The 16,854-nt window shown below is 41.3% G+C and overlaps 1 protein-coding gene across 1 annotated transcript in view; it reads left to right on the top strand.

Annotated features, from left to right (window-relative positions):
* SPATA13 (spermatogenesis associated 13) overlaps nucleotides 1-16,854 on the top strand; it is a 345,561-nt gene that overhangs the window by 39,698 nt on the left and 289,009 nt on the right. Inside the window, 1 exon segment of the mRNA XM_055317330.1 lies at nucleotides 7,610-7,645. The gene's annotated coding sequence lies outside the window, so the exon portion shown is untranslated.

Here is a 16,854-nt window from a genome sequence, read left to right as displayed (position 1 = left end):
CAAAACATTCCAAAATGGTGTATCATGGGGTGAGGGGAGGGCAGGCCAGCTTGTGGACGAAACTCTCTTGGTCTCCTCTCAGATGCTCCCTGCTGGTCAGTATCTGGAGGAGCCACAGGCCACCTGGCAGTACCTTTGGGGTATCATCTAGGTAACTAGGAGGAGTACAAGGATTATACCTCCTGGGTCTAAGGGTTGAGAGAGACCCCCATATAGGAAATTCTGACAGGCTGCCCTTTGGGACGTCAGGTTAGGACCCCTGAAATTGGCCAAGGTGATCATGGTCATGGCCTTCCAATTTTAGTGGCTCCCGTGGTTCCTTCCTCTCTCTGCCCCTGGCGTCTGTGGCTCACCTATCTCTCGTTACCAGCCCCACAACCCAGGTGTGTGGTAGGAGGCTCTGGTCTCCAAGAGGAGTCCTTGCCATAGCTGCCAGGTCAGTCATCTGTTCCCCCATTTCTACCATGTGATGAGCTACTGCAAAGCCTAGTGGCTCTCAGCATTCATTTAGGGCATGGGTCTGCAGGCCGGGGGTTTACCTGGGCTGGCCCAGGCTCCCTCACCTCGCGGGCGCCCAGCAGGCCGTCAGCTGGACGGATGGTCCAGCTGAGCCAAAGGTCTCTTCTCCAGCAGGCTAGCCTGGACATGTCCTTAGGATGGTGGGCGAGGGGAGAGGTGAGCAAGTCCAAGCCTGCGCTGTGTCCCATGTGTTAGTGCCCCATTGGGCAAAGCCCACACATCTGCCCCAGAACCAGGGTGGGAGGATGGCACAGGGTCACCTGGGAGATGTTGCCAAAGCTTGAGGAACTTTGACCCCAACCACAGACTGAAAGGGGGTGTGAGCCTGGCTTTTCTGAGCAGCACTTGGTGCATTTAGTATGCCCTCCCCATGCATGCTGCTCCGATCCCATGCTCCCCCCTCACAGAATTTCTCCAGGTCCCACTGCCTGCTCCTTGAGTGGGGCTCTCACTTCTATTTGAGTTCCTTGGTTTGCAGAGCATCTCATTCCTTCTACCTGGCCCGTGCCCCTCTGCCTGACCCCCTCAGATGACCATTGTCTGGTCTGTGACTCCACTTGCCTCTTGGCCTCTCGGCTCCAGGCTCTGGAGCACCCGGAAGAGGCAGGGCCACACTTCACCCTGTGCCTTCCCCAGCACCTGAGGACACAGTCCGGTTCCACCCATTCTGATAATGAGGATGAGATATCTACAACCAAGATCATCCTAAAAAATACCTTTTTCTTGGGCAGCTCTGGTAGCCTAGCGGTTTAGTGCCAACTTCAGCCCAGGGCGTGATCCTGGAGACCCGGGATTGAGTCCCACGTCGGGCTCCCTGAGTGGAACCTGCTTCTCCCTCTGCCTATGTCTCTGCCTCTCTCTCTCTGTGTGTGTCTCTCATGAATAAATAAAATCTTAAAAACAAAACAAAACACTTTTTCTTGACCTCGTGTGTTCTTCAAAGTCCCATTTCTTTTTAACTTTCCTTTTAACAATAAAAAACAACAATGGGGCACCTGGATGGCACAGTGCTTAAGCATCTGCCTTTGGCTCAGGTCGTGATCCCTGAGTCCTGGGATTGAGTCCCACATCGATCTCCCCTTGGGGACCCTGCTTCTCTCTCTGCTTATGTCTTTGCCTGTCTCTCTGTGTCTCTCATGAATAAATAAATAAAATCTTAAAAACAGCAACAATAACAAAAGCTTTAAAAGAGTAGTTCACACCTACTTCTTCCACTCCTTATTACCCACTTGCTCCCTGGTTCCCTACAAGTTTTTCTGAGTTTTTTCCCCCTTTTTTTGCCCTAGAAAATACTCGTGAAAGTCAGCAGAGTTCGGAACATCACATGTGGGGTTTTTTTTTTTTAAGATTTTATTTATTTATTCATGAGACACAGAGAGGGGCAGAGACACAGGCAGAGGGAGAAGCAGGCTCCATGCAGGAAGCCTGACGTGGGACTCCATCCCCTGTCTCCACGATCACGCCCTGGACTGAAGCCTGCACTAAACCACTGAGCCACCCAGGCTGCCCATCACATGTGTTTTTTATTTAATTCTTGAAAAACCCTGACAAGACAGGCCTGCATGTTACCACGGCCGTTTCACAGAGGACGAAGTCAAAGCTTGGCCTGAGTCAGGACAGGTGATGGAACATGGGCCTGACCGCAGGGGCTAAGTTTTTAGCCATTATTCTAACCCCGAGTACAGTGCTGGAATGTGTTCAATGTCGGATCCCTCCGAACCCTGGCTGTGCTGAGGGGGGTGTATTCGTTTACTTAGGGCTGCTGGAAACAAGTACCACAAACCGAGGGCTTAGGCAACAGACATTGAGCATCTCACACAATTCTAGAGGCTGCAAGTCTGAGATCGAGGTGTCTGTAGGGCCATGCTCCCTCTGAAGGCTCTAGGGGAGGGTCTGTTCCAGGGTCCTCTCCGGCTTCCAGTAGCATGACTGCAGACTTCACATGGCATTTTCCAGGTGTCCATGTCTATGTCCAGATTCCCCAGTTTATAAGGACATCAGTCATAGTAGATTAAGGCCCACTCTGATGACCTCATCTAAACTAATTGTATCTGTATCAACCCTCTTTCCAAATAAGGTCATGTTCTGAGGTACTGGGGTTTAGGACTTCAACATATGAATATGGGGGTGGGGGTACCAGGTGATCCATGGACAGCCCATAAGCAGACAATGTAGATGGTACCTTCGAGCCCCTCCCCTGATGTACTGAAGGAACATTTGCATTTTAACAAGATGCCCAGGCAATTCCAATGCACATTAAGATGTGAGAAACGCTTGTCTATAACACCTTCCGCAAAGAAGTATGGCAGCATGAAGCAAGATTCTTAGGATGATCCTAATTGTCCAATTTCAGTTAGAAGAGAATTTTAAAGATGGACAAAAACAATGTATACAAAGAGGTTTAGTCCAGGTTATTCCATAGAAATAAAACATTTTTGTGCGGTAAGCATTACTTGCTACCATTTTTAGCTGGAAAATTGTTTGTTTGTTTGTTTTTTTATTGTTCCATTTCAGGTGACATTGGAGTTAAAGTTGCTTTTGTGGGAAATGTTTCCTGAAACCTAAAATGACTTATAACCAAATTTCTGGAACACGACCTATTTGTAAACTTGGAGATTACAGCAAATCAACCATTGAACTCAAGAGCTTACTTAACTATTTTTGTTCAGTATGATAATGGTATTATGTTTATGTAAGAAAATGGGCCCTTCTTGAGATGATATTGTATGATTAAGGGGTGAAGTGGCATGAAGACTGGGATTTGCTTTTTAAAAATCCAGCAAAATGAAAATTAATGGAATGAGTGTAGTGAAATGATGGCTGTTAAATCTGGGTGATGGGTTCATAGAGGGAACTTTCTTTCTTTTTCTTTCTTTTTCTTTCTTCCTTTCCTTCTTTCTTCCTTCCTTCTTTCCTTCTTCTCCTTCCTCCCTCCTTCCTTCCTCCCTCCCTCCCTCCCTCCCTCCCTCTCCTCTCTCTCTCTCTCTTCTTTCTTTCTTTCTTTCTTTCTTTCTTTCTTTCTTTCTTTTCTTTCTTTCTTTCTTTCTCTTTCTTTCCTTGGCTTAAAATCACAGGGCTTGAACTCATGACCCTGAGATCAAGACCTGAGCTGAAATCAGGAGTCAGACACTTTACCCAACTAAGCCACCCAGGTACCCCCATGGAGGGAATTTCAACTCTATTTTTTAGCGTACTTGAACATTTTTTACTATAAAAAAAGTTTAAAAATATAATCATGTAAAGTGTTAAAAATTAATTTTCTCTCAGGTGTTCTTTTGACTGCCATGTCTTTTCAGTTATTTTATTTATTTTTTATTTTTTAAAAATATTTCATTTATTTGTGAGAGAGAGAGAGAGTGAGCATGAGCAGGTAGGAGGGAATGAGGGAGAGGGAGTAGCAGATTCTCCACAGAGTAGCAAGCCCCATGCAAGGCTTGATCCCAGGACGCTGAGATCATGACCTGAGCCAAGGACCGATGGCTTAACAGACTGAGCCACCCAGGTACCCCATCTTCTCAAGTATTTTAGTCACACGATGTTTAACCATCTATTCCTCTGTTTCCTCAGTTTTTTAGTTTGTGACAAACTCATGCAGGTCTTCCTCCCCATGTTGATCATTGTTACTTACTGGCCTCCTTTAGAAGGAAAGACTGCTTGGTTTAGTGTGGGACAGATGAAAGGAAATAATTACCCTGCTGGCTGAAGTTGTAATCTACACACATTGTGTTAGCCTCCTACCATCCCCCTTTCTGGTGCTTTTATGACTCTGGATTTTAGTGGTAAGAACAACAATAATTTCTCAATAGAGCAAGACATGATATTTCTAAACAATGACCTAATATGAGTTTTAACAAGACCGGCCTTGGAAGAAGAAAATCTACTATGATGAATGCTTACTCCAAAACTGATGCATGGAGTTATTAAATGTTTCTTTTTTTTTTTTTCCTTTTCTTCCTTCCTTCCTTCCTTGAGTAAGCTCAATACCCAGCATGGTGCCCAACATGGGGCTTGAATTCACCACCCAAGATCAAGACCCGAGTGGATATCAAGAGTTGATTGCTAACCAGCTGAGCCACCCAGGCTCCCATTAAATGTTTCTTTTAAAAAGTATTCTGAGAATGTCAGTTAAAGCCTTACCAGGTTACCTTTCCCTGCCAGGTACCAGATGGACTGGACACGTTAAGAAAACTCTTCACAGTGCGGATCAATAAACACGGAATTTCAGAGATAATGCCCAGCTTCCCAGCTCATTTCTTTCCCTGAGGTCCCTTCTCCCCCAGAGGGTGATTTATCAATAGCACAAATCTGACCGTGTCAGGGCGGCTGACGATCTTCAGGATGGGTTCTAAACCCCCAAGCAAGCCATCTGAATCTGTCTAGCTCTTCAGCCGCACTTGTTGCCACCCCCTGCTGCTCGGGCTTCTGCTCTGATCATTGTTAATCACTTGTGGTTCTCAGCAGCCACCTCCCCACACAGCAGCAGCACAGGAACCACCTCCTACACCTGTAGCCTCTAAGTCCTTCCTCCCAAACTTCCCCCCGCCCCCAGGCAGTCCTCTTGGTCCCCGATGCCCGATGCCCTGGCTCCTTCATCAGCCTTCACAGGTGCCACCTCTCCCAGGATGGTTTTCTTGAGTACCCCTTGGATCATGAATTTTGGCTAGCAAACCTTCTAGAGTCCCCATCATGACAAAATCTAAATAATTAAAACAAAGTTAATTTTACTTAGAAATAATTTACCGGGCAGCCCAGTGGCTCAGCAGTTTAGCGCCGCCTTCAGTCCAGGGCGTGATCCTGGAGACCTGGGATCGAGTCCCACGTCGGGCTCCCTGCATGGAGCCTGCTTCTCCCTCTGTGTCTCTGCCTCTGTCTCTCTCTCTCTGTGTCTCTCATGAATAAATAAAATCTTTTTTTTTTTTAAATCTTAACAACTACAACAACAACAGCAACAACAAATAATTTACCGTCTAGAAGGGATACTTCCATCATTTAGTGAGACTTTATCATGAAGCCAAAGCACAGTTTTGTGTTCCCTACACCCCCTGAGTGCTGGCTTCCTCTTCCCATGTGGAGGCAGAGTTGATGGTGCTCTGTTCTCTGATGGCACCTGTAACCCCAGCCCTATGGTGATGTGGCGGGTGTAGGGTGTGTGTGTTAGGACGTGGTGGCCATGGTGACAAGTGTCTGGGTTCTGAGCCCTACAGTAAAATAGTAGGAGCCCCAATCCAAGCTCTTCTGCCCCCTGGCAGGATTTGAGACACTTGGTGCATTTTCCCCAGATGTTCTTACAGTCTGTCAATCGTTGGGCTTGGCTTGTGGCTTTATCCTTCTACTCTGCTCCTGGTGATTTCTCCTGATTGGTCAGGCTGAGGCCAGTATGATTTGGGAGTGCTCCTCCTTTGGCAGGACTCTAGTAGCTCTGAAGGGCAGTAGCTGCCCTTCCTGAGCTGGGATGGCTGTTTCCCAGCAGTTTCAGTTCTCATCAGTGTCCGGTTGGAAATTCTTCCCATTTTTGACAGCACCCTGCATGTTGCACTAATTCTATTTTTATTATGTTTTATTTATTTATTTGAGAGAGAGAGAGAGAGAAAGAGAGAGAGAGCATGAATGGGTGGGGGGGCAGAAGGAGAGAGAGAGAAGCAGACCCCCTGCTGAACAGGGAGCCCTTTGCTGGGTTGGATCCCAGGACCCCGGGATCATGACCTGAGCTGAAGGCAGATGCTTCACTAACCCAGGCACCCCTGCACTAATTTATTTAATGGCTTTCAGCTTTCTTGAGTTCTTGCTGAAAGAACTTGGAACATCTATCCTTCAATAGCAGGGAGAGAAAGTGATACAAACTACACTCATACCATTGAGCCTAAAATTGCCTTCCCATTCCTACAACCAAGGTGTCATTGGGCTGACCTTGACACCACTGATGCTACCAGAGCCGACTCCCTTTCCCAGGAACCTATGCATAACCCAAGAGCCTGAGCACCCTCTACCAGCTCCCTTCCTCCCTTGCTCTTACCCTCTGAGCCATTGTGCCTCTAGTATTCTCTCTTCCAAAAGTTTTATTGCCTCCTTGTTCAGAGAGTAGCCCTATAGGATACTCCAGAATATGGAGTACGCAGTTTGCCACATAGTTCCAGCAATAGGGTGGAGGTTCTGTTCCCACCCTGCCTGGACCCCCAGCATGGGAATAAAGACATGATAAGTCACGTGGGTGCAGAGATTGCCGGCCTCATTCATACCTATGTTGTTCCCACCCCGACCCAGGGCCAGCATTCACTAAATATGTGTTAGCTTGGTGAACGAAAGAGCGAACAGCTCTCTATTCACCCAGATGGTATGATGATCATAAATTAACATGAACCTAACTAAGAAGTGGCGGGCAACATCCAGGAAAGGGTGGTTTCTGGAGGTAAGAGATGGTGATGAGCTCAGGACGTATGGAATGAGGCCATAGGGACTGGGGATCAGAAATTCTTTACAGACGTTGAGCCAAGTAGTGAGCCAGGGGAGAGAGTCTAATAAATATCTATGCAGGAACAAGGATTCCTGAGAAAGTGTCCAGTTTTTAGCCATGGAGAGCAGATCCCCAAAATAACTATACTTTTGCATATGTTTACAAGTGCCAAGCCCTGCTCTAAGCCCTTTCTATACATTAATTCACATAGTTTTCACTCAATTCTGCTTCAAGCCAGGCAGAGAGGTTACATAATTGCTGTGGGTCCTGCAGCAAGAAATGGTGGGATTTGACCCTATGTGCTCTGACTTTGAGTCCATGCACTTAACCATCAAATCCATTGATCTTGAAACCCAGCGCTTTCAGTTATAAAATAACACAGTCAGAACCATGAGGCCGCTGCACAATCCAAGTATGTTGGGTAGAACATGTCATTTTCTCAATGCTATTAAAATCTGCTATTAAGGCCACTGGAGATGTATGTGTGTATATGTAAATGTATACATGTATGTATGTGTATATATTTTTTTCTTTATACATTTTTTTTCAGGTCAAATAGAGATCTAACATCCAAATTTAACTTCAAACAATCTTTCACACATCTGTGTGCTAACAGCACATCTTTTCCTTCTTTTCCAGGACTTGTCCTTACGAGTCTCCAGTGCTCCAAACCTGGTAAGAAGGGCTTCCATTCCTGTCCCCTCCCCTACCCCACTATCTCTTCTACACTTCTGGAGACTCAGACTGACAGCTTTATGCTTTTCTTGACTTTCAACATTCACCTTCTATCAAAGCCTTTGAGTGACATCTTCCTTTTTGAGGTTGGCCTCCTCTTCCTATAATTAGGAATTATACCATAAATGAACTTTATTAATCTGCAGTATTGGTACCAAATATTCTGCTCTTGTGGCCAATCCATCTGTAGGCAAACTTTGGGATGATTTTATTTTGTAAGCAAAGGCAAATGAGTCACCTCACATCAGTGGAGAGTCAAACATGAGATTTCTCACATTTTTAGGATATTTTATTGTGATAAATAACCTGGGAGTGTTTTGGGGCTCTTTGTTTTTTATTGGATGGATATACACTTAGGGTTTAACACATTTTAGTATACACGTCCATGTATATAACATATTCATGTCTTCTTACAAATTAAGTTGTATTAACAACCACCTCATGATTGTAAGGCCAAAATGTCTTTTCTGATGGACAGATAGAAATGTTACAAAAGATCATGTTTTTCATCTCAGCATTGCTTATAGCCATAATTTACCCATTGAGGTTAACTAAAGACTAAAAAAGAATCTAAGGAAGGCCGTTTAGGTCTTGAATGAAATATCTTTTTATACTCCTTATTCTCCAACTGAAGTAGATGAAAGCTTATGGAAAGCTTTAGCTGAGCTAGGCAATACATAATTTAGGAAATCCAATTTGAGATTACATCCACATGTCAGAAACCCAATGATGTCAATCCATTAGTAGACAAGTAGATGATAAGTAAGGTGCAACTTATTAGCTAGGTGATCAGATGGCTGGGTTGAAGTTCATTGATTTCGCGCACCATCAACCTTACCTGACATTTTGCCATTTACTATTGACCTGAAATAAAGGCTATTTTAAACATATTTTGCTTACTTGATGAATTTTTAAAATTTTTTAGCTATTTGTGTTTGTGGAAAAATTACATAATGGGATTTGGGTTCCAAAATTTTTGCTTATTAAGTGGATAGATTATCACATACTTTTTAAATATCTTACTTCAAAATCATTTGGTGTACATTCAGATGAAGAGAAATTATGATAAACTCTTAAAAATTTACTCAGCCTGTTTTATAATGTTTTTAATATTTAGGATGAAGGAGAATATTGAAGCATCCCTGACCAGGTGGATTTCAGTGGGCATATTATAATTTGGGTGATACTCAGGGAAGGTGAATGTGTTTCTAAAGAAGGAGGAGCCCCAAAGATATATGATTTTTATTAATGACAGAGAAAAATAGTATACATTTTTATAACATACTGTAGAAAAACTACAAATTTAATAGCAATAGAACTAGGTACAATTTCTACGTGTTTTTTGTTTTGTTTTGCTTTTTTGGTAAACTTGTGATTTTAAAAAATCTCTTACCTAGCAATAATTTATGTGTATTTTAAAGCATTTTTAAAGTCACACGCTAAAGGATGATCTAACTTACAATGCAATACATGTGTTCTCCTCTTTTATCTTGTGCTTCCTTCCCAATTAGAATAAATATCATTGATGAAAATGCTTTGCTGAAGTCAGATTTTATACAAAAATACAATCACAGAAGGGAAACCATCAAACTGTTCACAGAACTTATGTTGCTTGGAATTAATTGTTGGAATCCTAGACAACAATGGGAACCCAAAGGGAAAGAGACAGTCTGTATACAAGAAAAGCTTCTGTTAAATAGATGTTTTAATTTCTCAAACGAGGTCATGTTAGCAATGACAGATGGAGACTTCAGTGATGCCCCTTTCTTTCTTCTCTTCCGCTCTGGAACCAGGGAGGACTGGGGGAGGTTAGGATCCCCACCCCTTTGTCCCTGGAGTCCTTCTGGAGAGCCTTCTGGCCAGCTGGAGCTCTTTGTGTGCTGCCAGAATTCAGACACTTTATCTTTACTGAAGCTTAGCCTCTCACCGTGTGATGCGCTTCGCTGAGGCAGGCTGCTCCTTAGGAAGCCCACCACAGAGCGTGGAGACCCACCCACAGCCAGACCTTGACCTCCTCTGTCACTTTTCCCTTTATGGCAGCAACGCCCTGGGATCTTAGGCATGGTGGCTTGAAGGATTTGGACCTCGTTAAGTGCTGTACTTTTGAATTTAAGGTTTTGCAATTTTACTTGGTCCCTTGTTTTAAATTGTTCCATTGCAAACAGAGCATTTGATTGTATAGTTACAATGCTTGAGCTTTTAAACTTATTTGTCATTGATACTGTTCCAAATTTTGGAAAAAGCAAAAATAGAATGTTCTATATTGTCACTGAGTTCCAAGGTATGTTCATTCTCGTGTAATGAAAAAACATATGTGACTTTCTGAAAACTTGCTTTTAAACCTTAATCAAATATTTATTAACATTTAAATTAAAATATGTTAATTTTTAAAAGCAGGTTTATAGTCATTTGAGATGGAAACCATTGACCAATAACTGTCTCTATTTATTCTTCACATAAAAATGACACCTTTATGTCAAATAAAATTTACCATTCGGTGGTAACTAACTTTTTTAAAAAAGATTTTATTAGGGGATCCCTGGGTGGCTCGGTGGTTTAGCACCTGCCTTCGGCCCAGGGTGTGATCCTGGAGTCCCGGGATCGAGTCTCGAGTCGGGCTCCCTGCATGGACCCTGCTTCTCCCTCTGCTTGTGTCACTGCCTCTCTCTCTCTCTCTCTCTCTCTCTCTCTCTCTCTTTCTCTCTCTCCCCCTCCCACCCCGTGTCTCTATGAATAATAAATAAATAAATCTTAAAAAAAAGATTTTATTAATTTATTTGAGAGAGAGAGAGAGAGAGAGAGAGAGAGAGAGAGAGAGAGAGAGAGAGAGCACAAGTAGGCAGGGCGGCAGGCAGAGGGAGCAGGAGTCTTCCCAACTATCAGGGAGCCCAACACAGAGCTCCATCCCAGGACCCCAGGATCATGACCTGAATCAAAGGCAAATGCTTAACTGACTGAGTCATCTAGGTGCCCCCGTGATAATTAACTTTTAACATCAAAACTTAAATTGATTGAGAAACACTTCAAATGAAAATTCTAAAAATAAAATGAAATTCTGTTTTAACTCTGGAGGCCAGCAAGCTCAATTTCCCACAGAGGCCACGAGAGGGAGCTGTTGAATCTTAAACTAAATATATTTGAATTTCAACAAACCTTTGGGTAAACTACCCAGATAATCTGGGCTAAACAATGTAATGCATTGTAATAAGCGGTAGCACGGTTTCCATTCCTATTAGGACAAAATTTATGCCTATAATTAAGAGGTACTGCAGTTAAATTAGATGAATACTTTGAGACATGTTGTTCATAAGTCACTCTCTTTTAAAAGGGGATATAAAGAATTCAAATGGTTCATGAGCATATGTGTATGTCTGGGTATGTGCACTTGCATGATGATATTAGAACATAATATATAAGAACCATAAGAAAGAAACAAAGTACCATGAGTTTCAAAACAGAGAACTGGCATCCTGCAAGGTGGGTTGGAGAAGGTGGCATTTAAGGATGCACAGAGGGGTACCCCGGGGGTGTGACAATAGGAAATGGGGAAATATGCTAAGCGCAGAATATAGCATAAATGAAGGAACTTAGGAGAAGCCTGAAAATTCCCATTTGCTTGAAGCTTCAGTTATGTAAAGGTAATTAAAGGAATATCAAGCAGGAAAGGCAGGTCAGGATGCATTGTGAACCCATGTAAATAAATACTGGAGGACTTATTTGTACCTAATTACTCTGAATGTCAAAGTGTGACCAAAGGAACTCTTAGCCTGCACATGCTAACACTATTAAATGCTATAGTGTTCACTGTTAATTAGGCATTATTCATCAAATATCTCTTGAGCACATACTAGACATAAGTTCTTAGAAAATATTTTTTAAAAAGATTTATTTATTTATTTGGGGTGGGGGAGAGGGCAGAAGGAGAGAGAATCTCAAGCAGACTCCCTCCTGAGTGCGAGCCTGATGCAGCTCTTGATCTCCTGTCCTGAGATCATGACCTGAAGAGAAATTAAGAGCCAACTAAGCTATCTAGGCACCCCAAGTTCTTAGAAAATCTTAATAGTTTTTAATTACAGTATTCTGAACCTGCTAAAGCATTTGTAAATTTTTTAAAAGTCATTGAAAGTGATCTTCTTTTGAAAAATGGTTAATAGAAACTTCTATATTTATTAAGACAGAAATGACTGCTTCTTAGAGTACTGTGGTATCTTTAAAAATCCAAAATAAGAAATTTTTTTTTAAGAGTTAAAACAAAACAGAAACTATCTACAGGAAGTGGGATGAATTTCATTCTGAAGTTTTCTGACCGCCAGTGCAAGGCAGGCAATCCTGTGGTCCACGTTGTTTGCATTTGATGAATCCATCTGCCGAATTAGAAGTTTTCCTGGAATTAAACTCCAGCAAAAATTTATAGTGTAGGCTGCTATATTAAAAGAACATTTAATAGTATGCCAGACAATAACTTCAGCTGTTTCTAAAAATCATATAGAGGTTGTTCAATCACCCTTGGATCCTCTATAAAGGTAGATGTTAAGGCATAACTGAAGTAATTCATTTCTCTGGAAAGTAGAGATAACATGGTCCTGATAGCTTGCTTAGATTGTCTAATTTAGAGAGAAAATTAGGTAATAACAAGTGATGTCTTATAGTGTGATAGGTGGAATAATTCCATGCCTACCCCCAAAGTTGTCCTTGCCCTAATCCTTGGAACCTAAATATACTACTTTGTATGGCAAAGAGTGCTAGAACAAAGATCCTGGATTATCCAGTGGACCCAATGAATCACAAGGGTCCTTAAAAGGGGGGAGAGGGAAGAAGAGTAGGTCAGGGGAATTCTGTGTGAGGACTTGATCTGACATTGCTAGGTTTGCAGGTAGAGGAAGAACCAGGAGCCCAGGAATGTGGGTGGCTTCTAGAAGCTGGAAAAGGCAAGAATATAGATTCTTCCCTAGAGCCTCCAGTAAAGAATGCAGCCCTGCTGACATGTTAATTTTAGCTCTGTTGGGCTTTTAACCCACAGGGCTGTAGGTGACAAATCTGTGTTCAAGCTACCAAGTTTGTGATAATTTATTACAGCAGCAATAGGAACTAATATATATAGACCCTCTCTAATATCACAGTCAGTTCATGATAAAAATCCCCTGATTACCTGTCATGTAGATATCTCATGTTAGTACATGTGAGCTGTGAGCTTCACTTACTAGGATTGAGGGGATGAAAATGGCCAACATGTGGGAAAGATTTGTGAATCATATGCTATGCAGGTTTATAAATCTGAACAGTCCATGTCATGACACATTAGCAGGAGGGGTGGCCAAGAGAGAGTGATCAGATGTACCTTAGACTAGACTTCATCCATGTATCTATAATTTGCCAAATCATTTGCCAATCATCTCCCTAAGATTCTTCAAATCATGGGAGTTGGAAAGCTGAAGTCTGGAGATTTTCAGACCTTGGAAGGTGCTTAAATATTTACTGAATGGATGGATGGATGGATGAATGGCTGGATGGCTAGAAGGTAAAGGCTAGGAGGATGAACAGGTAAAGACGAACCAGGCTGTTGGCTAAAGAAGAAACACTACTTTATTCTCCTGGGTTGTGGTTGGGTCGATAAGACCAGCCACATACATGAACAGAGAGTCCTATCTGGAAAGTTAGTGACCTGGTGCCCCTGAGTCCTCTGCCACTGGAGATCTGGTGGCTGCACAACACCATTCCTACAGAACAGCAGACACAGTAGCTACTGTGTTATCATTAAGTATTGAATGCTGACTATGTGCTATACAGTAAGTTCTTTTTCAACATTTTTCATGTTTTTATAAATATTTGGTAATGCAAAAGAATACTTGTGTGTGTTATAATGCATAATAATAGACTGAACATCTGGACCCCTGCATATATATTAAGAGATAGAACATTATGTTTATAATGTTCTATAATAATATATAGTATATAAAATGATATAATACAATAGAGTTCCCTGTGTGTTAGTCCTTGATTATGCACCCTGTCTTCTCTCAAAAGATAGTATTCCAAAAATTGGTTTTTAAATTTTTTTTATTTTTATTTTTTTAAATTTTAGTATAGTGTACAGTGTTATTTAAGTTTCAAATGTACAATATAGTAATTCAACAATTCTGTATATTATTCTGTTCTTATCAAGATAAGTGCATCTTACCCTATCACCTATTTTGCCCATTGTCCCACCCACCTCCCCTCTGGTGACCACCAGCCTGTTCTCCATAGTTAAGAGTCTATTTCATGTTTGTCTCTTTCTGTGTTTCTTTTGTTTCTTAAATTCTACATATGAGTGAATTCATATGGTATTTGTATTTCTCTATTTCACTTAGATCTATCCATGTTGTTGCAAATGGCAAGATTTTTATTTTTTATGACTAATAGTCCATTGTTTATATATAACCGAATCTTCTTTATCCATTCATCTATTGATGGACACTCAGGTTGCTTCCATTATTTGGCTATTGTGAATAATATGACTACAAACACAGGAGTGGATGTATCTTTTCAAATTAGTGTTTTTGTATTCTTTGGGTAGATCTTGTAGTGGAATTATTGGATCATAGGGTAATTCTATTTTTAATTTTTTGAGGAACCTCCATATTGTTTTCCACAGCAGCTGCACCAGTTTGCACTCCCACCAACAGTGGAGGAGGGTTCCTTTTTCTCCACATGTTCCCCAACACTTGTTTTTTATGTTTTCAATTTTAGCCATTCTCACAGGTGTGAAGTGATACCTCATTGCGTGTTTTTTTTTTTTTTCATTGTGGTTTTGATGTGCATTTCCTTGATGGTGAGTGATGCTGAGTATCTTTTCAGGTGTCTGTTGGCCATCTGTATATCTTTGGAGAAATGCCTTCTGTCCATTTTTAGTTGGATTATTTGTTTTTTTGGTGTTGAGTTGAATAAATTCTTTATATATTTTGGATACTAACTCCTTATTGGATATATCATTTGCAAATATCTTCTCCCATTTCTGAATATTGTTTTCAATTCTCTTCTCTTTGTTGTTTTACCATAAATACATATGCCCCTAAGGGAGAGAGAGAGAGAGATTGAGAATGTGCACATAAGTTGGGGGATGGTTTGCAGAGTGAGAGGGAGAGTCTTAAGCAGGCTCCGTGCCCAGTGCAGAGCCTGATGCAGGGTTCAATCTCATGACTCTGAGATCATGACCTGAGCTGAAATCAAGAGTTGGTTGTTTAACCAACTGAGCTACCCAGGCCCCTCAATTGTTGCTTATTTTTAAAAATTTTATTAAAATGGTATCATAGTGTATGCATTCTCCTTCTCATTGCTCTTTCATTCATCATACTGATTCTTGAGGTAATAATGTATGCATTTTCTCTGCTCTAAAGTATTTCACTGTACTTATATCCCAAAATGTATGTGTATGTATCCATATTATCTTATGAATAAACATTTGAGTTGTTTCCAGTCTTAACCGTTGCAGACACGCTTCTATGAATATTCTGTACAGGTCTCCCAGAATCCATATACAAATTTCTTTAGGACATACATTTAGAAGTTGTTGGATCAAAAAAAAAAGTTGTTGTTGGATCATAGTGGAGCTATATGTTCAAATTTTTTTTTAAGATTTTATTTACTTATTCATGAGAGACACACAGAGAGAGGCAGAGACATAGGCAGAGGGAGGAGTAAACTCCTCTTAGGTAGCCAGTTGTGGGACTCTATCCTAGACCCTGGAATCACACCCTGAGCAAAAGGCAGATGCTCAACTGCTGAGTCACCCAGGCATCCCTATATGTTCAACTTTTAAATATTTTATATATTTATTCATGAGAGAGAGAGACACACACACACACACACACAGAGGCAGAAACACAGACAGAGGGAGAAGCAGGCTTCCCAAGGGGAACCTGATGTGGGACTCAGTCCCCAGACCTGGAATCACGGCCTGAGCCGAAAGCAGATGCTCAACCACTGAGCCACCCAGCCATCCCCCTATATTCAACTTTTAAAAAGCATCCTAAATCCTTTCCCAGAGTAGTTGTACAAATTATACATAAAACCAGTGATTGGTGCAATTTCTTTTTGCTCTAAATCCTTATTAAAGTCAATATTTTCAGTTTTCAAATTTCTGTAATTGAATGGGATACAAAATTATATCTCACTATGATTTAAATTTTCCTTTTTGTGAATTCTAATAAAGTTGATTATCTTTTTATCTTTTCTTTCTTTCTTTCTTTCTTTCTTTCTTTCTTTCTTTCTTTCCTTCCTTCCTTCCTTCCTTCCTTCCTTCCTTCCTTCCTTCCTTTTTAAGATTTTGTGTTTATGTAATCTCAACAACCCTTTGTGAGGCTCAAACTCACAACACGGGATCAAGAGTTGCACACTCCACTGAGCCAGCCAGGTGCCCCAGCATCTTCTCATAATTATTAGCCATTTACATTTCTTTCCAATAAAATATCTGATCATATATTTTGTCCCTTTTTAAAAAAAAATTGGCTTACTTTATATATTTTGGGTACTAATTCATTGTTAGTTATATAGGTTCCAAACATCTTCTCCCTAACGTGTGACTTATTATTTCATCTATTTTTATGGCAAAACAGAAGTTTCAGAACAGAAGTTCTTTTTTTTTTTTTAAGATTTTATTTATTTATTCATGAGAGAGAGAGAGAGAGAGAGAGAGAGAGAGAGAGAGGTGGAGACACAGGCAGAGAGAGAAGCAGGCTCCATGCAGGGAGCCCGTCATGGGACTCGATCCTGGGTCTCCAGGATCACACCCTGGGCTGAAAGCGGCGCTAAACTGCCGAGCCACCCGGGCTGCCCAGAACAGAAGTTTTTAATGTATTCATTCTTTTTCCTTTTATGATTAATGCTTTTTGTGACTTAAGAAGTTCTTTCCTATCCCAAAATCATATAGTCTCCTCCAAATACCCTTTTAAAGTTTGAAGTTTTATGTCTTTAATATTAAGGGCACCATGAATTATTATTCATGGGTGCGGGGGAAGGAAGTATAAGGTGAAGTAGAGCTCCTCTCCTATCTCACAGGTCTGTTTCAATATTATTTACTCTTTTTTTCTGTTCTGTTTGAGTTTGGTTAAGATAGAATTATTTGATCCTTTACTGTTTAGTAAAATTGTTTATAATAGTGTGTGTAGAAA

The sequence above is a fragment of the Nyctereutes procyonoides genome, unplaced genomic scaffold, assembly GCF_905146905.1.
Source record: "Nyctereutes procyonoides isolate TBG_1078 unplaced genomic scaffold, NYPRO_anot_genome, whole genome shotgun sequence".
In the NCBI taxonomy this organism is placed as follows: domain Eukaryota; kingdom Metazoa; phylum Chordata; class Mammalia; order Carnivora; family Canidae; genus Nyctereutes; species Nyctereutes procyonoides.
The sequence above is the reverse complement of the archived record's forward strand: the minus strand, read 5'-3'. Positions and strand labels throughout refer to the sequence as shown.